Here is a 23,224-nt window from a genome sequence, read left to right on the forward strand (position 1 = left end):
AACACAGCACAAACCACCCAAACCCAGCACAACATAGCACAAACCACCCAAACCCAGCACAAACACATCCAAACCCAGCACAACACACCCAAACCCAGCACAACACAGCACAAACCCAGCACAACACAGCACAAACCGCCCAAACCCAGCACAACACAGCACAAACCCAGCACAACACAGCACAAACCACCCAAACCCAGCACAACATAGCACAAACCACCCAAACCCAGCACAAACACACCCAAACCCAGCACAACACAGCACAACACAGCACAAACCCAGCACAACACAGCACAAGCACACCCACACCCAGCACAACACACCCAAACCCAGCACAACACACCCAAACCCAGCACAACACAGCACAAGCACACCCAAACCCAGCACAACACAGCACAAACACAGCACAAGCACACCCACACCCAGCACAACACACCCAAACCCAGCACAACACACCCAAACCCAGCACAACACAGCACAAACCACCCAAACCCAGCACAACACAGCACAAACCGCCCGAACCCAGCACAACACAGCACAAGCACACCCAGCACAACATAGCACAAACCGCCCACACCCAGCACAAACACACCCAAACCCAGCACAAACCGCCCAAACCCAGCACAAACACACCCAAACATAAGAACATAAGAAATAGGAGCAGGAGTAGGCCAATCGGCCCCTCGAGCCTGCTCCGCCATTTAATAAGATCATGGCTGATCTGATCCTAACCGCCAATCTACTATCACAGAACCATCTCCTGAATCTAACAGAATTAGACACACAAATTAGGAGCAGGATCAGGCTACACGGCCCCTGGGCCCACACAAACCCAGCACAACACGCCCAAACACAGGACAACACGGCACAAACCGCCCAAACCCAGCACAACACACCCAAACACAGCACAACACACCCAAATACAGCCCAAACCCAGCACAACACACCCAAACCCAGCACAAACCGCCCAAACCCAGCACAAACACACCCAAACCCAGCACAAACCGCCCAAACCCAGCACAAACATACCCAAACCCAGCACAAACACACCCAAACCCAGCACAACCCGCCCAAACCCAGCACAAACACAACCGAACCCAGCACAACATAGCACAAACCGCACAAACCCAGCACAAACACACCCAAACCCAGCACAACATAGCACAAACACACCCAAACCCAGCACAAACACAACTAAACCCAGCACAAACCGCCCAAACACAGCACAACACACCCAAACCCAGCACAACACAGCACAAGCACACCCACACCCAGCACAACACGCCCAAACCCAGCACAACACACCCAAACCCAGCACAACACAGCACAAACCGCACAAACTCAGCACAACACAGCACAAACCGCCCAAACCCAGCACAAACCGCCCAAACACAGCACAACAGAGCACAAACCGCCCAAACCCAGCACAACACAGCACAAGCACACCCACGCACAACACACCCAAACCCAGCACAAACACACCCAAACCCAGCACAAACCGCACAAACCCAGCACAAACACACCCAAACCCAGCACAAACACACCCAAACATAAGAGCATAAGAAATAGGAGCAGGAGTAGGCCAATCGGCCCCTCGAGCCTGCTCCGCCATTTAATAAGATCATGGCTGATCTGATCCTAACCGCCAATCTACTATCACAGAACCATCTCCTGAATCTAACAGAATTAGACACACAAAATAGGAGCAGGATCAGGCTACACGGCCCCTGGGCCCACACAAACCCAGCACAACACGCCCAAACACAGCACAACACAGCACAAACCACCCAAACCCAGCACAACACACCCAAACCCAGCACAACACAGCACAAACCCAGCACAACACAGCACAAACACACCCAAACACAGCATAAACCCAACACAACACACCCAAACCCAGCACAACACAGCACAAACACACCCAAACACAGCCCAAACCCAGCACAACACACCCAAACACAGCCCAACACACACAAGCACAGCCCAAACCCAGCACAACACACCCAAACAACACACCCAAACCCAGCACAACACACCCAAACCCAGCACAAACCACCCAAACCCAGCACAAACCACCCAAACACAGCACAAACACAGCACAAATCCAGCCCAACTCACCCAAACACAGCCCAACACACACAAACATAGCCCAAACCCAGCACAAACAGCCCAAACACAGCCCAACCCCAGCACAACACACCCAAACCCAGAACAAACCACCCAAACACAGCACAAACCCAGCACAACACAGCACAAACACAACCAAACACAGCACAACACACCCAAACCCAGCACAAACAGAGCCCAAACCCAGCACAAACAGCCCAAACCCAGCACAACACACCCAAACAACACACCCAAACCCAGCACAACACACCCAAACCCAGCACAAACAGCCCAAGCCCAGCACAACACACCCAAACCCAGCACAACACACCCAAACACAGCCCAACCCCAGCACAACACACCCAAACCCAGAACAAACCACCCAAACACAGCACAAACCCAGCACAACTCAGCACAAACACAACCAAACACAGCACAACACACCCAAACCCAGCACAAACAGAGCCCAAACCCAGCACAAACAGCCCAAACCCAGCACAACACACCCAAACAACACACCCAAACCCAGCACAACACACCCAAACACAGCACAAACAGCCCAAGCCCAGCACAACACACCCAAACCCAGCACAAACCACCCAAACACAGCACAAACCCAGCACAACACAGCACAAACCCAGCACAACACACACAAACCCAGCACAACACACCTAAACCAGGCACAACACACCTAAACCCAGCACAAACAGCCCAAACACAGCCAAACCCAGCACAACACACCCAAACACAGCCCAAACCCAGCACCACACCCAAACCCAGCACAACACACCCAAACACAGCTCAAACCCAGCACAACACACCCAAACCCAGCACAACACACCCAAACACAGCCCAAACCCAGCACAACACACCCAAACCCAGCACCACACCCAAACCCAGCCCAAACCCAGCACAACACACCCAAACACAGCCCAAACACAGCACAACACACCCAAACCCAGCCCAAAACACCCAAACACAGCCCAAACACAGCACAAACACAGCCCAACACACCCAAACACAGCCCAAACCCAGCACAACACACCCAAACCCAGCACAACACAGCCTAACCCACCCAAACACAGCACAAACCGCCCAAACACGGCCCAACTCACCCAAACACAGCACAACGCGCCCAAACCCAGCACAACACACCCAAACCCAGCACAACACAAACACAGCCCAAACCCAGCATAACACACCCAAACACAGCCTAACTTGCCCAAACACAGCCTAACTTGCCCAAACACAGCCCAACTCACCCAAACCCAGCACAACACACCCAAACACAGCCTAAACCCAGCACAACATACCCAAACACAGCCCAAACCCAGCACAACACACCCAAACCCAGCACAACACAGCACAAACCCAGCACAACACAGCACCAACCCAGTACAAACACAGCACAAACACAGCCCAAACCCAGCACAACACACCCAAACACAGCCCAAACCCAGCACAACACACCCAAACATAGCCCAACTCACCCAAACACAGCACAACACACCCAAACCCAGCACAACACACCCAATCACAGCACAAACCCAGCACAACACACCCAAACACAGCCCAAACCCACCACAACAAAACCAAACACAGCCCAAACCCAGCACAACACACCAAAACACACCCAACCACAACACACCCAAACACAGCACAACTCACCCAAACACAGCCCAAACCCAGCACAACTCACCCAAACACAGCCCAAACCCAGCACAACTCACCCAAACACAGCACAGCTCACCCAAACCCAGCACAGCTCACCCTAACCCAGCACAACACAGCCCAAACCCACTCCAACACAGCCCAAACCCACACCAAAGCACCCAAACACAGCCAAAACATAGAAGATAGGAGCAGGAGTAGGCCATTCGGCCCCTCGAGCCTGCTGCACCATTCAATGCGATCATGGCTGATCATCCAAATTCAGTACCCGGTCCCTGCTTTCTCCCCATATCCCTTGATCCCTTTAGCCTTAAGAAATATATCCAACTCCTTCTTGAATATATTTAATGAATTGGCCTCTACAGCCTTCTGTGGTAGAGAATTCCACAGGTTCACCACTCTCTGAGTGAAGAAATTCCTCCTCATTTCTGTCCTAAATGGCCTACCCCTTATCCTTAGACTGTGACCCCTGGTTCTGGACTCCCCGACCATCGGGAACATCCTTCCTGCATCTAGTCTGTCCAGCCCTGTCAGAATTTTATAAGTTTCAATGAGATCCCCTCTCATTCTTCGAAACTCCAGCGAGTACAAGCCCAATCGACCCAATCTCTCATACGTTATTCCTGCCATCCCAGGTATCAGTCTGGTGAATCTTCGCTGAACTCCTTCCATGGCAAGAACATCCTTCCTCAGATAAGGCGACCAAAACTGCACACAGTACTCAAGATGTGGCCTCACCAAGGCCCTGTATAACTGCAGCAAGACATCCTTGTTCCTGTACTCAAACCCTCTCGCTACGAAGACCAACATACCATTTGCCTTCTTAACCGCCTGCTGCACCTGCAGGCTTACCTTCAGCGACTGGTGCACAAGGGCACTCAGGTCTCGTTGCACTTCCCCTTCTCCCAATCTATTGCCATTCAGATAATAATCTGCCTTCCTGTTTTTGCCACCAAAGTGGATAACCTCACATTTATCCATGTTATATTGCATCTGCCATGCTTTTGCCCAATCACCCAACCTGTCCAAATCATCCTGGAGTTTCTCGGCATCCTCCTCACAGCACACACGCCCACTCAGCTTTGTATCGTCTGCAAATTTGGAGATATTACATCTAGTTCCCTTGTCTAGATCATTAATATATATTGTGAATAGCTGGGGTCCTAGGACTGACCCCTGCGGTACCCCACTAGTCACTGCCTGCCACTCGGAAAAAGACCCGTTTATTCCAACTCTTTGCTTTCTGTCTGCCAACCAGTTCTCTATCCAAGTCAATACCTTGCCCCCAATCCCATGTGCCTTAACTTTACATGCTAATCTCTTATGCGGGACCTTATCGAAAGCCTTCTGAAAGTCCAAATACACCACATCCACTGGTTCTCCCTTATCTATTTTACCAGTTACATCCTCAAAAAATTCCAGTAGATTAGTCAAGCACGATTTACCTTTTGTAAATCCATGTTGACTTTGTCCGATCCTGTCACTGTTTTCCAAGTGCTCTGCTATTACATCTTTTATAATGGACTCTAGCATTTTCCCCACTACCGATGTCAGGCTTACTGGTCTGTAATTCCCCGTTTTCTCTCTACCACCTTTTTTGAATAGTGGGGTAACATTAGCTACCCTCCAATCCATGGGTACTGTTCCAGATTCCATCGAATGCTGGAAGATGATCTGTGGTGTATGTAACCTGTTCCACCTTAAGAGAACTTAAGCCTGTTCCACCTTAAGAGATGTACTACTTTCTCTGGCTGCTGTATACGTAACACCGGTGGTGACCACCGGTATATAAGTACTGTGTAGTGATATTGCTGTTAGTGTAGCCCTGACCTCCAACGAGTAAAGACCTGTTGCAACGTTATTCTTGTAGTCTGTGTCAGTAATTAATCTTAAATACAACTAGAACACACAGACTTAACAGTGGCGACGAGTCCGATTCTTACCCTGCGGCAGTTTATATCCACGGCGGCTTCGTCCACAGAACGGGCATTGAAGAGAGGCATCCACCCTCATCACCCTGCTGGAAGACGCGTCGCGCGGCAGGCATCGAGAACCCGGAGTGCAGAAGATATCCTGAACTCGAAGCCTCCATCAGCGGCAGTCAGCTATCTTCTACCTTGGTGGTGGGTAAGCCAGTCAGCGAGGCGAGCAGAAAGTCGGCCGCGTTGGCTGTACAGACGGGGAGAGAAGACGGAGGAATAAGGGCGGTGAGATCGATCGCGACCGGAGATAAGGGGCGGGCCGCATTCGGGCCAAAAGGCGCAGCGCGGGGACATCGATCGCGGCTGGTGATAAGGGCCGGGCCGCATTCGGGCCAAAAAGGCGCAGCGTCTGGGGCGACTGAAGGCGCGAGAGCTAATAACTGGGCTGCAAGAAGGGCTGCGAGGCGCGACATCGGGGAAGCGCGAATGCCCGAGGGAGCCGCGGTGAAGCGGAGACAGCGTCGGGGGAGTTACTAACCGCTGGGATAGGGGAGCAGCAGCGGCACGCCAAACGCCATTGCAGCCAGCAGGTGAAGAAGGCGAGCGCGGGAAAGACTGCCGAGCGCGGGAAAGACTGCCAAGCGCGGGAAACCGCCATTTTGTAGGCGGAGGACGAAGACAAGAGCGGGAAGCCGCCATCTTGGAAAAAGGGAAATCACTAAAAAAAATTGCAACGATGCCTAAACATGGGAACATTAATACCTTTGATAGCGACATCGAAGATTGGGCCACGTATGTAGAACGCATACAAAATTATTGTAAAGCAAATAAAATCCCAGATGATGAGAAAGCACTAACTTTATTAAACTTAATGGGTGCGAAGACATACGGGCAATTGAAACACCTTTTATCACCAGATGAACCGGCGGAGAAGACGTTCGAGGAGATTGTTACTGTCCTGAGAAATCATCTAAACCCCACGCCGCTGATGCTAGCGGAACGATTTAAATTTTACAGCAGAAAGCAGCTGAAAGATGAAAGCAATGCTGAATATTTAATGGAATTGCGTAAGCTAGCAAAGTACTGTCAGTTTGGAACGGGACTAACAGATGCGCTAAGAGATAAATTTGTGTGTGGATTATTAAAAGAAGATACACAAAACCGACTGCTCGAGGAGAATGAGCTGACGCTTGAGAAAGCGGTCACTCTGGCAGCATCACACGAAGCCGCAGCGAGAGGCACGGCAGTAATGCAGCTACGGTCACCGGAACTCAGTACAAATCAATTGGTTTTGAGTACTGTAAAATGTTATCGTTGTGGAAAGACAACGCACGATCAGAACCAGTGTTGGTTTAAAAACCAAGAATGCAGAACGTGTGGCAGGCTTGGCCACATAGCTAAAGTATGCCGGTCAGGAAAGAAGACCAGCAACAAAAAGTCACCGCAAGGAAAATACATAAAGGTACACAAGGTGACAAAGAACAGTTCGAACGAACAGAAGTCAGATTCAGACGCCAGCAGTAATGAACTGGGTAGCTTAAGAGTACACAACGTTGGTAAGGATGCAGATCTCCAGACAATTTGGGTCACTCTTCAGATAGCAGGAGTCCAAGTAAAGATGGAATTGGACACTGGATCGGCATTGACGGTCATGAATAAGAAAGATTACAAAAGGTTATTCCAACATATTCCCCTACGGGATACAGAGATTATATTGAAAACATACACGGGGTAAAGAGTGTACCCCATCAGAAAGATAGAGGTAAAAGTGGTCCACAAGGGCAAAGAAAGCCAAGTAATGGACTTATATGTGCTACCTGAAGGAGGTCCACCACTACTGGGACAGGAGTGGATTAGGAAAATGAATATGGACTGGCACTCCTTAAAGGCACTAACGGTAGATTCCGGGGAAACAGATGTCAAACCTAAACGATTGTCCAGAATATTGGATGATGCTAAAGAGGTGTTCCAGCAGGGACTGGGAACACTGAGAGGAATTACGGCAAACATCAAGATTGATGAACATGCACACCCAAAATCTTTCAAAGCCAGACCGGTACCCTATGCAATACGACCTGCTGTAGAAGCGGAACTGGAAGCGCTAGAACGTTCAGGTGTACTGTCTAAGGTAGATTGGAGTGAGTGGGCTACGCCCATTGTTCCCGTTATGAAACGTCCTTCGAGAAACAAGCCAGGAGAACCAGGGAAGGTTCGCATCTGTGGAGACTTCAAGATCACCGTTAATCCGGTGCTTCACACGGTGCAGTATCCGCTTCCGCGGATTGAGGATATTTTTGCTTCGTTGTCTGGCGGGAAACACTTCACCAAGATAGACCTGGCGCAGGCGTACTTGCAGATGGAGGTTGAAGAAGAGTCACGCCAGTACCTCACGATCAACACGCATAGAGGTTTGTACCGGTATAATAGGCTGGTTTTTGGAGTGGCATCGGCTCCAGCAATTTGGCAGAGGGCCATGGAGCAGGTATTACAGGGAATTCCAGGCACACAATGTTACCTGGACGATATTCTGATTACAGGAGATGGTGATGAAGAACACCTCGCAAACTTGGAACTGGTGCTCAACAGACTGAAAGAGTATGGACTTCGAGTTAATCGGCAGAAATGTGAGTTCTTTCAGAAGCGAATCTCGTACTGTGGTCATGTCATTGACCGGGAGGGGCTTCATAAGTCTCCTGACAAGATAGAGGCAGTTGTAAAGGCTCCCGCTCCGGATAATGTCTCTCAGTTGAGGTCGTTTCTAGGATTGATTAACTATTACCATAAGTTTCTACCGAATCTATCCACGGTACTGCACCCGCTGAACGCTCTTTTACAGAAGGGGGTACCATGGGAATGGAGCGAAAACTGTGAGAAGGCATTTCGCAAAAGCAAAGAATTGATCACCTCAGAGGAAGTGTTGGCTCACTTCAACCCGACACTGCCTATTCGGTTGGCTTGTGATGCTTCTCCATATGGTATTGGGGCAGTACTCTCACACAAGTTGCCAAATGGCACGGAAAGGCCAGTCGCGTTTGCATCCAGATCATTGACCTCCGCTGAGCGCAACTATGTGCAGATCGATAGGGAGGCTCTCAGCCTTGTATGGGGAGTGAAGAAGTTTAATCATTACCTGCAGGGCCAAAAATTCACACTTCTGACAGACCATCAGCCGTTGGTATCCATTTTTAACCCTAAGAAGGGTGTTTCGGTGATGACAGCACAGAGACTCCAGAGATGGTCCCTTTTCCTAGGGGCACATCAATATCAAATAGAATTCAAAGGTACAAAGCAGCATGGCAATGCTGATGGGCTGTCGCGCCTGCCACTACCTGAAGAAGAAGAGACGACGAAAGTTGAGTTATTTCATTCGACCATCATCGAGTGTTTACCAGTCACCAATGCAAGTATTGAAAGAGAAACCAGGAACGACCCGACACTGTCCCGAGTCTACGAGGTGACAGTGAAGGGATGGCCAACACATGGTGATCCTCTGTTACCGGCATTCTCGGCAAGGCGAGACCAGCTGTCCGTCTGCCATGGTACTTTGATGTACGGGACAAGAGTGATTATTCCTCCCAAGTTAAGGGAAAGAGTTCTAAAGGAACTGCATGAAGGTCATCTGGGGGGAGTTAAGATGAAAAGTCTTGCTAGGGCTTATGTATGGTGGCCGGGTATTGACCAACAGATAGAGGAGTTGACGAAAAGCTGCGCTGGGTGCCAAAAAGTGCAAAATGCACCTCCGATCGCACCGCTACAACCATGGGAATGGCCTCAGCCCCATGGCAACGCGTACATATTGACTTTGCTGGTCCATTCATGGACTCCATGTTCCTAATTGCGGTGGACGCACATTCCAAATGGCCAGAAGTGATCAAGATGAATACCACTACTTCAGAAAAGACAATTGCAGTGTTAAGAACAATATTCGCAAGGAACGGATTGCCAGAACAGATATGTTCGGACAATGGACCACAGTTCGTGTCGGAAGAATTCCAAAAATTCTTAAAGAAGAATGGGGTGAAACATTATACCTCTGCCCCATATCATCCGGCGACAAACGGGTTGGCCGAGAGATTTGTCCAAACATTCAAAAAGGCAATAAAGGCCATGAACGATGATCGGATTCCGCTACAACACAAGGTGGACAATTTCCTAATGGCATATTGAAACGCCGCTCATGCAGTAACTAACCAAAGTCCTGCCATGATGTTTTATAACAGGAGGTTGCGGTCCAGGTTGGACTTGTTGAAACCAAATGTGCGGAGGGAAGTGGAAAACAAACAGTTCCGGCATATTAATAACAAGACCACTCGAAGTTTCGACGTAGGACAACCAGTGTTGGTAAGGGACTATGGAAACGAAAAATGGCAGTCCGGAACAATTCGGGCCAGACAAGGACCTCTGATGTACACAGTAGATATTGGTAACAATGTGATAAGGCGTCATGCGGATCAACTGGTAGAATCAAGAGCAAGGGTCGAACCCATGGTTGCGACAGAGACAACTGTGGAAGACGTTAATGAACCTGAAGCATCTACCTCGGCAGGGAATGTACCTGATGATGACGTCCAATACATAGGAAACCAACTAGAGGAGTCACCTCAGCAACAAGAATCAGAGACCACTGAAAGGCGTTATCCAACCCGAATCAGAAGGCCTCCTGAGAGACTGAACCTTTGAACTGTTTATACCTGAAGTTATATATGTATATATGTTATTATGTTATGTTAAATGGGGATATGACTGTTAAGCTAAAAAGGGAGGATTGTGGTGTATGTAACCTGTTCCACCTTAAGAGAACTTAAGCCTGTTCCACCTTAAGAGATGTACTACTTTCTCTGGCTGCTGTATACGTAATACCGGTGGTGACCACCGGTATATAAGTACTGTGTAGTGATATTGCTGTTAGTATAGCCCTGACCTCCAACTAGTAAAGACCTGTTGAAACGTTATTCTTGTAGTCTGTGTCAGTAATTAATCTTAAACACAACTAGAACACACAGACTTAACATGATCAGCAATGCATCTACTATTTCTAGGGCCACTTCCTTAAGTACCCTAGGATGTAGATTATCAGGCCCTGGGGATTTATCGGCCTTCAATCCCGTCAATTTCCCTAACACCATTTCCCTACAAATACTGATTTCTTTCAGTTCCTCCCTTTCATCAGACCCTATGTTCCCCGACATCTCTGGGAGGTTACTTGTGTCCTCCTTTGTGAAGACAGAACCAAAATATGCATTCAGTTGGTCTGCCATCTCTTTGTTCCCCATTATAAATTCCCCTGATTCTGACTGCAAGGGACCTACGCTTGACTTCACCAATCTTTTTCTCTTCACATATCTATAGAAGCTTTTACAGTCAGTTTTTATGTTCCCTGAAAGCTTACTCTCATATTCTATTTTCCCTTTCTTAATTAATCCCTTTGTTGAATCCTAAACTGCTCCCAATCCTCAGGTTTAGTGCTTTTTCTGGCCAATTTATATGTCCTCTCCTTGGATCTTATGCTATCCCTAATTTCCCTTGTTAGCCACGGTTGAGTCACTTTTTTTTTATGCCAAACTGGGATGAACAAATTCTGTATTTCATCCATGCGATCTTTGAATGTTTGCCTATCCACCGTCAACCCTTTGAGTGACATTCCCCAATCAATCCTACCCAACTCGTGCCTCAGACCATCGTAGTTTCCTTTATTTAAATTGAGGACCCTAGTCTCTGAGTCAACTACTTCATTCTCCATCTTAATGAAGAATTCGATCATATTATGATCGCTCCGACCCAAGGGGCCTCGTACAACAAGATTGCTAATTAATCCTTTCTCGTTACATAATACCCAGTCTAAGATGGCCTGATCTCTGGTTGGTTCCTCGACATATTGGTCCAGGAAACCATCCTGTAAACACTCCAGGAATTCCTCCTCCACAGTATTGTTACTAATTTGGTTAGCCCAATCTATATGTAGATTAAAGTCACCCATGATAACTGCTGTGCCCTTATTGCCGCTTCTCTAATTTCCTTTTAATGCCATCCCCCCGACACGGCCCGAACCCCCGACATGGCCCGAACCCCCGACACAGCCTCCCGACACAGCCCGAACCCCCGACACGGCCCGAACCCCTGACGCAGCCCCCCGACACGGCCCGAACCCCCGACACGGCCTGAACCCCCGAAACTGCCCGAATCCCTGACACGGCCCGAACCCCCGACACGGCCCGAACCAAACCCGGTCAGTTTAACATCAGTGGTGGGTAAAGTTTTAGAAACAATAATCAAGGAAAAAATTAACGGGCACTTGGAGAGGTTTAAGCTAATTAAGGAGAGCCAACATGGATTTGTAAAAGGCAGATCGTGTTTGACTAATCTAATTCAATTTTTTGATGAAGTAACAGAGAGGATTGATAAAGGGAATGCAATGGATGTTGTCTACATGGATTTTTGGAAGGTGTTTGACAAAGTACCACATAGAAGTCAGGTAACAAAATTGAGGCTCATGGAATAGGTGGGTCAGTGGCAGCTTGAATAAGGAATTGGTTAAGGACAGAAAACAGCGAGTTGTGGTAAATGGTTGTTTTTCAGACTGGAGGATGGTAGACAGTGGTGTTCCCAAGGGTCAGTGCTGGGGCCACTGCTTTTTTTGATATATATCTTATATATATAAATCGGTCCTTCTGTCTGTCCTTCTGTCCTTCTGTCTATCTGTCTGTCTGTCTGCAGGTGTGCGTCTGGGCGGCTATGTGCTCGAAAGTTACAGGGCGTACCTACGCGTGCGTTACGTCGAAAGAAAGCTTACCTTTCCAAAACGGTTTTAAGCGTATTTACGTTTCGGCGGGCTAAAATCACGCCCGCGGTATCCGAAAAACCTTAACATTCCGCTCATTAGCATCTCATTATCCGCTCATTAGCGACAGAGTGACCTCGAGGTCGACCAATCGTACGGCGGCTTGCTGCCGCGTGCGGCCGGGCCCTCCTACGGTCGAGTGACGGGACGATTGACCAATCCTACGCTTTGGTGACCTGACGGTTGACCAATCGGTGCGTGTGTGGGCGGGCCTTATCGTTCTGAACCGAGGTGAGTAGCCGCCATCTTGCTTCCATTCTTTTTCCTGCTTTCTGCGTCTTTCTTTTCAAATATACATTTCCAGCAAAATAAAATTCAATTTATTAAATTCTTTTAAAATAAATCACTCATTTGTAAATATTTTATCTAACCTGAACATTCTTTTTCCTACCTTTGCCCGTTTTTTTCTTAGGCCTGAAAGCCTGGGCCTTTCTTGCCCAGCCAGGCCCAAGCTAGGTAACTGGGCTGCTGCTAAGCTCCTCACCCCCACGCCCCCCCCCCCGGTGTCACGTTACCCGGGGCAACGGCATCAGCCACGAGGGTCAGGGTGCGCGCGCAGCAGGAGCAGCTCGGCTCAGGCGGGGAGGGGCGGGGCTCTCGAGAGTGCGGATCGGGTTACCCCGGCAACGGGAGTGCGGGCCGGCTGGGGCTTGGAGAGCGGGGCTCTCGGGAGTGCGGGGCGGGCTCGAAGAGCGGGGCTCTCGGGAGTGTGGGGCGGGGCGGCTGCGGCTTGGATTGCGGGGCGGGGCGGCGCGGCAGGGTTACCCTGGCAACCGGGCGTGGCCGTGGCCGTCTCTCAGCCTCAAGCCCTCCCTTCCTCCCTCCCCCCTTCCCCTCCCTTCCCCCCTCCCCCTCCCTTTCCCCCCCTCCCCCTCCCCCTCCCTTCCCCCTCCCCCTCCTTTCCCCCTTCCCCTCCCCCCTTCTTCCCCTCCCCCTTCCCCTTCCTCCCCCCACCCTCCCTTCCGCCCTCCCTTCCCCCCCCTCCCCCCCGCCCTCCCTTCCCCCCCTCCCCCCCGCCCTCCCTTCCCCCCCTCCCCCCCGCCCTCCCTCCCCCCTCCCCTCCCTTCCCCCCCTTCCCCCCCGCCCGCCCTTCCCCTCCCCCCCGCCCGCCTTTCCCCCCGCCCTCCCTTCCCCCCCCCGCCCGCCCTTCCCCTCCCCCCCCGCCCGCCCTTCCCCCCCTTCCCCCCCGCCCTCCCTTCCCCCCCTCCCCCCCGCCCTCCCTCCCTCCCTTCCCCCCTCCCTTCCCTCCCCCCCGCCCTCCCTTCCCCCCCTCCCTTCCCCCCTCCCTTCCCCCTCCCTTCCCCCCCTTCCCCTCCCCTTCCCCCCCCGCCCTCTCTTCCCCCCGCCCTCTCTTCCCCCCCGCCCTCTCTTCCCCCCAGTCTCTCTCTCTCTTCCCCCCAGTCGCTCTCTCTCTACCCCCCAGTCGCTCTCTCTCTTCCCCCCCAGTCGCGCTCTCTCTCTCCCCCCCCCCAGTCGCTCTCTCTCTCTCTCTTCCAACAACAACATGTCCTCGAAAAAGCCTCGGCACCGCCGGGCACTTCAGCTAGTCTATATATATAAATCGGTCGATCTGTCTGTCTGTCCTTCTGTCTGTCTGTCCTTCTGTCTGTCTGCACGTGTGCGTCTGGGCGGCTATGCGCTCGAAAGTTACAGGGCGTACCTACGCGTGCGTTACGCCGAAAGAAAGCTTACCTTTCCAAAATGGTTTTAAGCGTATTTACGTTTCGGCCGGGCTAAAATCGTGCCCGCGGTATCCGAAAAACCTTAACGTTCCGCTCATTAGCATCTCATTATCCGCTCATTAGCGACAGAGTGACCTCGAGCTCGACCAATCGTACGCCGGCTTGCTGCCGCGTGCGGCCGGGCCCTCCTACGGTCGAGTGACGGGACGATTGACCAATCCTACGCTTTGGTCACCTGACGGTTGACCAATCGGTGCGTGTGTGGGCGGGCCTTATCGTTCTGAACCGAAGTGAGTAGCCGCCATCTTGCTTCCATTCTTTTTCCTGCTTTCTGCGTCTTTCTTTTCAAATATACATTTCCAGCAAAATAACATTGAATTTATTAAATTGTTTTAAAAAAAACTTCATTCATTTGTAAATATTTTCTCTAACCTGAAGATTCTTTTTCCTACCTTTCCCCGTTTTTGTTAGGCCTGAAAGCCTGGGTGTTTCTTGCCCAGCCAGGCCCGACCTAGGTAATTCTCCCACGGCTTCTTCTAAGCTCCTCCCCCCCCCCACCGTATCACGTTACCCGGGGCAACAGCGTCAGCCACGAGGGTCAGGGTGCGTGCGCAGCAGGAGCAGCTGAGATGCGGCGTCTCCCTGTTCCGCGCTCGGCTCGGGCGGGGGGGTGGGCAGGGCTCTCGGGAGTGCGGATCTCGGCCGGGGCTTGGTGAGCGGCAACGGTTACCCCGGCAACCGGGCCCGCAGGCCGTCTCGCACAGCCGCAATCGGCGGACTTCAAGCCGGCTCGGCCGGGGGGGCGGGGCTCGGAGAGCGGGGCTCTCGGGAGTGCGGGGCGGGGCTCTCGGAACTGCGGGGCGGGCGGGGCTCGGAGAGCGGGGCTCTCGGGAGTGGAGTGCAGGGCGGGGCGACGCGGCCGGTGCTCGGGAAGACGGGGGCTCGGAAGTGGGGGAAGGGTTACCCCGGCAACCGGACGTGGCCGTCTCTCAGCCTCAAGCCGGCTCACGCCTGTTCTCGGGGCTAGGCTCCATTTGCGGCCGCGGGCCACTCGCCCTCTCTCTCCTTCCCTCTGTCTCTCTCACCCCCCTCCTCTCCCCATTCCTCCTCCCCTCCCCGCCCCCCTCTCCCTCCGCCCCCTCCTCCCCGCCCCTCCCTCCCTCCCCTCCCCCCCTCCCTCCCTCTCCCCGCCCTCCCCCTCCCCACCCTCTCCCTCCCCGCCCTCTCCCTCCCTGCCCTCTCTTCCCCCCAGTCGCTCTCTCTCTCTCTTCCAACAACAACATGCCCTCGAAAAAGCCTCGGCACCGCCGGGCACTTCAGCTAGTCTATATATAAAGCAGTTGGTTTGTCTGTCTGTGTGTCCGCTATGCACTCAAAAGTTATAGAGCGTACCTACACATATGTTATATCAAAAGAAAGCTTATGATTAGGGGAGTGTCATAGGCATATTTACTTTTTGGTCAGACAAAAATTGTTCGGACAGTATACAAAAAAGTTCAAAAATCCGCTCATTAGCGGTTGACCAATCCTACCGCTCATTAGCGTTGAGTGACGTGATGGTTGACCAATCCTACAGTTCAGTGACCTGATGGTTGACCAATCGGTGCGTCATGGGCGGGACCTAATCCTGCAGCCTCCCGAAACCTCGCCGCCATTTTTTCCCCTGCTTTTCCTCAACAGTGAGTGGGGCAGCTGCGTCGGCCCGCCAGAGTGGGAGGTGAGTTGGGGTCACTCGGGCCGGGCCTCACAACTGCTCGGCCCGAGACACAGAGCGGAGGAGTGGCAGCGGGCGGCCATCAACCGCGCAGCCCGAGACACAGAGCGGGGGAGCGGCAGCGGGCGGCCGTCAACCGCACGGCCCGAGACACAGAGCGGAGGAGCGGCAGCGGCCGGCCGTGAACCGCGCGGCCCTCTAAACTGCCCTGGCAATGCCGGGCCCCCCCAGCTATATATATATGACCTGGATATTGGAATACAGAGTAGAATTTCTAAATTTGCTGATGACACCAAACTTAAGGGTGTGGCAAACAGTGATGATGATGATACTAATCGACTGCAACAGGACATAGAAAGGCTAGTAGAATGGGCAGACAAGTGGCAGATGGAATTTAATACAGAGAAGTGTGAGGTGATGCATTTTGACAGAAGGAACAGGGAGAGGCAATATACACTTAATGGCACAGTTTTAAAGCATGTACAGGGACAGAGGGACCTGGGATTTAATGTGCATAGGTCCCTGAAGGTGGCAGGACATATTGAGAGAGTGGTTAACAAAGCATATAGGATCTTGGGCTTCATAAATAGAGGTATCGAGTGCAAAAGTAGAGAAGTTATGCTGAACCTTTATAAAGCGCTGGTTAGGCCACAACTGGAGTATTGCATCCAGTTCTAGTCACCACACTTTAGGAAGGATGTGAAGGCCCTTGAGAGGGTGCAGAGGAGATTTATCAGAATGGTTCCGGGGATGGGGGAATCTTAGCTACAAGGACAGGTTGGAGAAACTGGATTTGTTTTCATTCGGGCGAAGGAGGTTGAAGGGTGATTTGATAGATGTGTACAAGATTATGATGGGTTTGGATAGGCTAGACGGGGAGAGGCTGTTCCCACTAGTTGATGGTACAAGGACTAGGGGACACAGATTGAAGGTTTTGGTCAAGAGATACAGGGGGGATTTGAGGAAAATCTTTTTTACGCAGCGAGTGGTGAGGACCTGGAATTCGCTGCTGACGGAAGTGGTGGAAGCAGAGACACTCGATGTTTTCAAGGGGAGACTGGATAGGCACTTGAGGGAAATAAACTTGCAGGGCTCCGGGGATAGAGCGGGGGAATGGGACTGACTGGATTGCTCCACAGAGAGCCGGCACGGACTCGATGGGCCGAATGGCTTCCTTCTGTGCTGTTATGACTCTATGACAACACAAACCAAACTCACCCCCAACCAGCCAGGCCCGGACAACAAAACACACCCCACCCCCAAACTAACCCCATCCCCAATACAACACAACACAACACAACCCCAGCCCAACACAACACAACACAACATAACACAACCCCAGCCCAACACAACACAACCAGCCCAGCCATGTCTGGACAACAAAACACAAACACAACCCCAACATAAACCAAACCAAACCAGCCCAACCCAGCCTAGCCCGGCCTTGACAGCACAAACACAACCCAAAACCACCCAACACAACCCAAACCAAACCAAACCACAGGGACCAATCCCAGCACAACCCAAACCAAACCAAACCCAGCCTGGCCCGGATTGGACAACACAATATCACACAAAACAACCCAACCAGAGAGACCTGGACAACCCAACAAAACCCAACCCAATCCACAAGGACCAACCAACACAAACCAAAACACAGGGACCAACCCAACACAGCCCAAACCAAACCAAACCAAACCAAAACCAAACCAACCCAACACAGCCCAACCAGAGGGATCTGGATAATCCAACCCAACCAGAGGGACCTGGCCAGCCCAACCCAACCATTTATAATGGTGAATGAGGAAATGGCTGAGAAATTAAATAAATACTTTGGGGGAAAAATTCGGTATCGCCCATTTTGAGGCGCTAATATCGGTCGGGCGCAAAGTTTAGTGCCTGGCGCTAATTATCGCCTCCGACTGCAAAATTCACCTCTATCGCCTCTGGAGGTGATTGGGGCGCTAAATCAGGCGCTACACACCTCTCTTAAGGCGCTAAGGCTGAGGAGCAAGGCGCTACCTCACAGCGCTGGCGAAGCTCATGTGATGTCAGTCAGCAATGAAACACAGACACACTGGCACCGGCCAGTTCTTAAAGGGGAGTTCTGACGAATGGTCATCAACCTGAAACAATGGCCCAGATATTCGGGTCGGGGGCTTCCCACGGGTGCAAGCCCCCGACCTGCACTAGCGCGCCGGCTGTTGAGGCCTGAGCCTGCGTGGATTTCCTGTCTGTGGCCCGGTCCAGCTCCCGGCGCGCTGTGCTTGCGTGATCCAGGGGCATACTTAGTGCGATGCATCGGCTGGGATCACGTGAGCACTGGGCAACCAATCGGAGGAGGGAAAAGCCCATTCATGAGTTTGACAGAAAGACCTGTCAAACTCATGAAAACTCCGGGTGCCCAAAACAGTACATAACCTTAAAATAATTTTTTTTAAAACATCACACTATTTAAATCAACTATAAATAACATTAAATAACCATTTTAAACAATAATTTAAATTTTTGAAAAAAATTATTTTGTAAAAAATCGGAGCTAAAAATACACTTACCTTACTGTAAAGTATTTAAAAATAATAAACCTTTGGAAAAAATGTTCTAATTTTAATTAATTGACCACTTACCGTTTAAAATGAAGTCCTTACGCCTGCTTTTTTAATGTGTAAAAAGTGGAAGCCTTCCCACACGGGCAAACCCGTCAAAAAAGCGGAAGTTCACCGCGCACGCACTGCCTCATACGTCGCACACGTTTCACCTCTTAACCCCTGCTTTCAGGGGACCGGAATGCCGTTTTCCCACGCATGCGCTGTGCATGCAAGAAACCGGCACTTCCATCGGGTCCACGCGTGGGTACCCCGTGCGTACTCACGCGCTGGGACCCGAATTACTGGGCCATTAACTCTGTTTCTCTCTGCACAGATGCTGCTTGACCGGCTGAGTTTCTCCTGCATTTTATCTTAAAGGGGAGAGTTGATCGTGCTCTCCATCCACATCCTGCTCATTGCAGCCTTGAATCTCGGCCTGAATCTCAGCCTGGAGAGACCTGTACATCAAATCTGCTGGAAAGAACAATAGAGAGAACCAGGGGAAGAGCCCAGAGTGCAGACCCCATAGTCTCTTCTAAATCGATACAAGGAAGGGCAAATCAAAATGAACCTGCAAAGTGCTGCTCAGTACCCAAAACTCCTTCACACAGTGTTGAATCTCTCCAGAAGTCTCTCTCTCTCTCTCTCAGAATGCGTGGTGCAAAAATGTCGCCGACAAAAAAAGGCAGGAAGCGGTCGACTTTAAATAGCGCTCCCCCAGTCCCTTTCTGACAGCATAACGCTCCCCTCAACCTGTCGTTGCTAGCGGCAGGCGGTAAGGCGCCACTCAATTTCTGGTCTGGGGCGCTAACGGGGCGTTGCGCACTCGACTGATGTCACGATCGGCAGGCGCAGGAGATTGTGGCGGTAGTGTTTAGCGCCGCCACAAAATGTCTAGTTAATTTCATGAACGGCGCAAACATCGCTGCGCCCGGGCGCTAGTTGCTTTGCGCCCCACTTGGCGCCCTCTTAAGGCACTAACGGGAGGTGCAAACAACTGAATTTTCTCCCCTTTGTTTCTGTCTTTATGGAGGAAGACACAAAAACCTCCCAGAAATACGAGAAAACCAAGGGCGATGTGAGAGTGAGGAACTTAAAGAAATTATTATTAGTAAAAAAACAGTACAAGCAAAATTAATGGGACTAAAAGTCGATAAATCCCAAGGACCGGATGACCTACATCCTAGGGTTTTGAAAGAGGTGGCCATTGGGATAGTGGACGCGTTGGTTGTCATCCAAAATTCTATAGATTCTGGAACGGTTCCTGCAGATTGGAGGATAGCAAATGTGACCCCGCTATTTAAGAAAGGAGGGAGAGAGAAAACGGGGAACTGCAGACCTGTTAGCCTCACATCAATAGTTGGGAAAATGCTGGAATCTATTATAAAGGATGCAATAACTGGGCACTTAGAAACTAATAGTAAGATTGGGCAGAGTCAACATGGATTTATGAAAGGGAAATCCTGTTTGACAAACCTATTGGAGTTCTTTGAGGATGTAACTGGTGGAGTAGACAAAGGGGAACCGGTAGATGTGGTGTATCTTGATTTTCAAAAGGCCTTCGATAAGGTCCCACACAAGAGGTTGGTGAACAAAATTAGGGCACATGGAATTGGGGGTAATATACTAGCATGGATTGAGATAACAGACAGAAAACAGAGAAGGGATAAACGGGTCTTTTTCAGGATGGCAGGCTGTGACTAGTGGGGTACCGCAAGGATCAGTGCTTGGGCCCCAGCTATTCACAATCTATATGAATGATTTGGATGAGGGGACTAAATGTAACATTTCCAAATTTGCTGATGATACAAAGCTAGGTGGCAGTGTCAGTTATGAAGAGGATGTGAAGAGGCTTCAATGGGATCTCGACAGGCTCAGTGAGTGGGCAAGAACATGTCAGATGGAATATAATGTGGATAAATGTAAAGTTATCCACTTTGGTAGAAAAAACAGAAAGGCAGAGTATTTCCTAAATGGGGAAAGATTGGGGAATGCAGCTGCTCAAAGGGACCTGGGTGTCCTTGTACATGAGTCACTGAAAGTGAATGTGCAGGTGCAGCAAGCCATTTGGAAGGCAAATGGTATGCTGGCCTTCATTACAAGAGGATTTGAGTACAGGAGTAAAGAAGTCTTACTCCAATTATATAGGGCATGGTGAGACCACACCTGGAGTATTGTGTACAATTTTGGTCTCCTTACCTAAGGAAGGATATACTTGCCATAGAGGGAGTGCGACAAAGGTTCACGAGATTGATTCCTGGGATGGCAGGACTGTCGTATGAGAAGAGATTGAGTAAACTAGGCCTGTATTCTCTTGAATTCAGAAGAATGAGAGGGGATCTCATTGAAGCATACAAAATTATTACAGGGCTTGATAGGGTGGATGCTGGGAGAATGTTTCCCTTGGCTGGGGAGTCTAGAACCAGGGGCCACACCCTCAGGATAAAGGGTAGGCCATTCAGGACTGAGATGAGAAGAAATTTCTTCACACAGAGGGTGGTGAATCTTTGGAATTCTCTACCCCAGAGGGCTGTGGAGGCTCAGTCATTGGGTATATTCAAAACAGAAGTCAATAGATTTCTGACTAGTAAATGCATCAAGGGATATGGCGATAGGGCCGGTGAATGGAGTTGAGGCAGAAGATCAGCCATGATCTCATTGAATGGTGGAGCAGGCTCAAAGGGCCAAATGGCCGACTCCTGCTGCTATTTCTTATGTTCTTAACCAGAGGGACCTGGCCAGCCCAACCCAACCCAACCAGAGGGACCTGGCCAGCCAAACACAACCCGACCAGAGGGACCTGGCCAGCCCAACCCAACCCAGACCAACCCTACCAGAGAGACCTGGACAATCCAACCCAACCAGAGTGACTTGCCCCACACAACCCAACCGGAGGGACCTGGACAACCCAACCAGAGGGACCTGGACAACCCAACCCACACAACCCAACCGGATGGACCTGGACAACCCAACCAGAGGGACCTGGACAACCCAACTGGAGGGACCGGGACAACCCAACCAGAGGGACCGGGACAACCCAACCGGATGGACTGGGACAACCCAACCGGAGGGACTGGGACAACCCAACCCACACAACCCAACCGGATGGACCTGGACAACCCAACCGGAGGGACCGGGACAACCCAACCCAACCAGAGGGACCTGGCCAACCCAACCCAACCGGAGGGACCTGGGCAACCCAACCCAACCCAACCAGAGGGACCTGGACAACCCAACCCACACAACCCAACCGGAGGGACCTGGTCAACCCAACCGGAGGGACCTGGACAACCCAACCGGAGGGACCGGGACAACTCAACCCACACAATCCAACCGGAGGGACCTGGACAACCCAACCCCACCGGAGGGACCTCGACAACCCAACACAACCAGAGGGACTTGGCCAACCCAACCCAACCAGAGGGACCTGGCCAACCCAACCCAACCAGAGGAACCTGGACAACCAGAGGGACCTGACCTGGAGAACCCAACACAACCAGGGGGACCTGGACAACCCAACACAACATAACCCAACCCAACCATAGAGACCTGGCCAACCCAACACAACCAGAGGGACCTGGAGAACCCAACACAACCAGAGGAACATACTGAACCCAAACCAACCATAGAGACCTGGCCAAAACAACACGACCAGAGGGACCTGGAAAAACCAGCCCAACCAGAGGGACCTGGACAACCCAATCAGAGGGACCTGGACAACCCAATCAGAGGGACATAAACAACACAACCAGAGTGACCTGGCCAATGCAACCCAACCCGACCCAACCAGAGAGACCTGGCCAACCCAACCAGAGGGGCCAGGACAACCCAACCCAACCCAAGAAATTAGGAGAGTGAGGAGGGGCCATGAAATAACACTGGCGAGCAAAATAAAGGAAAATCCTATGGTGTTTTATAAGTATATTAAGGGCAAGAGGATAACTAGGGAAAGAGTAGGGCCCATTAGGGACCAAAGTGGCAATCTGTGTGTACAGCCAGAAGATGTAGGTGGAGTTTTAAATGAATCTTTTGCATCTGTGTTCACTAAGGAGAAGGACGATGTGGACATAGAAGTTGGGCAGGGGGACTGTGATATACTTGAACATATTAGCATCGAGAGGGAGGAGGTATTAGCGGTTTTAGCAGGCTTAAAAGTGGATAAATCCCCAGGCCCGGACGAGATGTATCCCAGGCTGCTATGTGAGGCAAAGGAGGAGATTGCAGGGGCTCTGACACAAATTTTCAGAACCTCTCTGGCCACAGGGGATGTGCCAGAGGACTGGAGAACAGCTAACATAGTATCATTATTTAAGAAGGGTAGTAGGGATAAACCAGGGAATTACAGGCCAGTGAGCCTAACATCAGTGGTAGGGAAATTATTGGAAAAATTTCTGAGGGACAGAATTAGTCTCCACTTGGAGAGGCAAGGATTAATTATGGATAGCCAGCATGGCTTTGTCAAGGGAGGATCATGTCTGACCAATTTGATTGAATTTTTCGAGGGGGTGACTAGGTGTGTGGATGAGGGTAGTGCAGTGGATGTGGTTTACATGGATTTCAGTAAGGCTTTTGATAAAGTCCCGCATAGGAGACTGGTCAGGAAGATAAGAGCCCATGGGATCCAGGGTGCCTTGGCACATTGGATCCAAAACTGGCTTAGTGGCAGAAGGCAGAGGGTGATGGTTGACGGCTATTTTTGTGAC

Source organism: Somniosus microcephalus, chromosome 31 (assembly GCF_052327205.1).
Source record: "Somniosus microcephalus isolate GS21.2 chromosome 31, FLI_Smic_1.0, whole genome shotgun sequence".
NCBI lineage: Eukaryota > Metazoa > Chordata > Chondrichthyes > Squaliformes > Somniosidae > Somniosus > Somniosus microcephalus.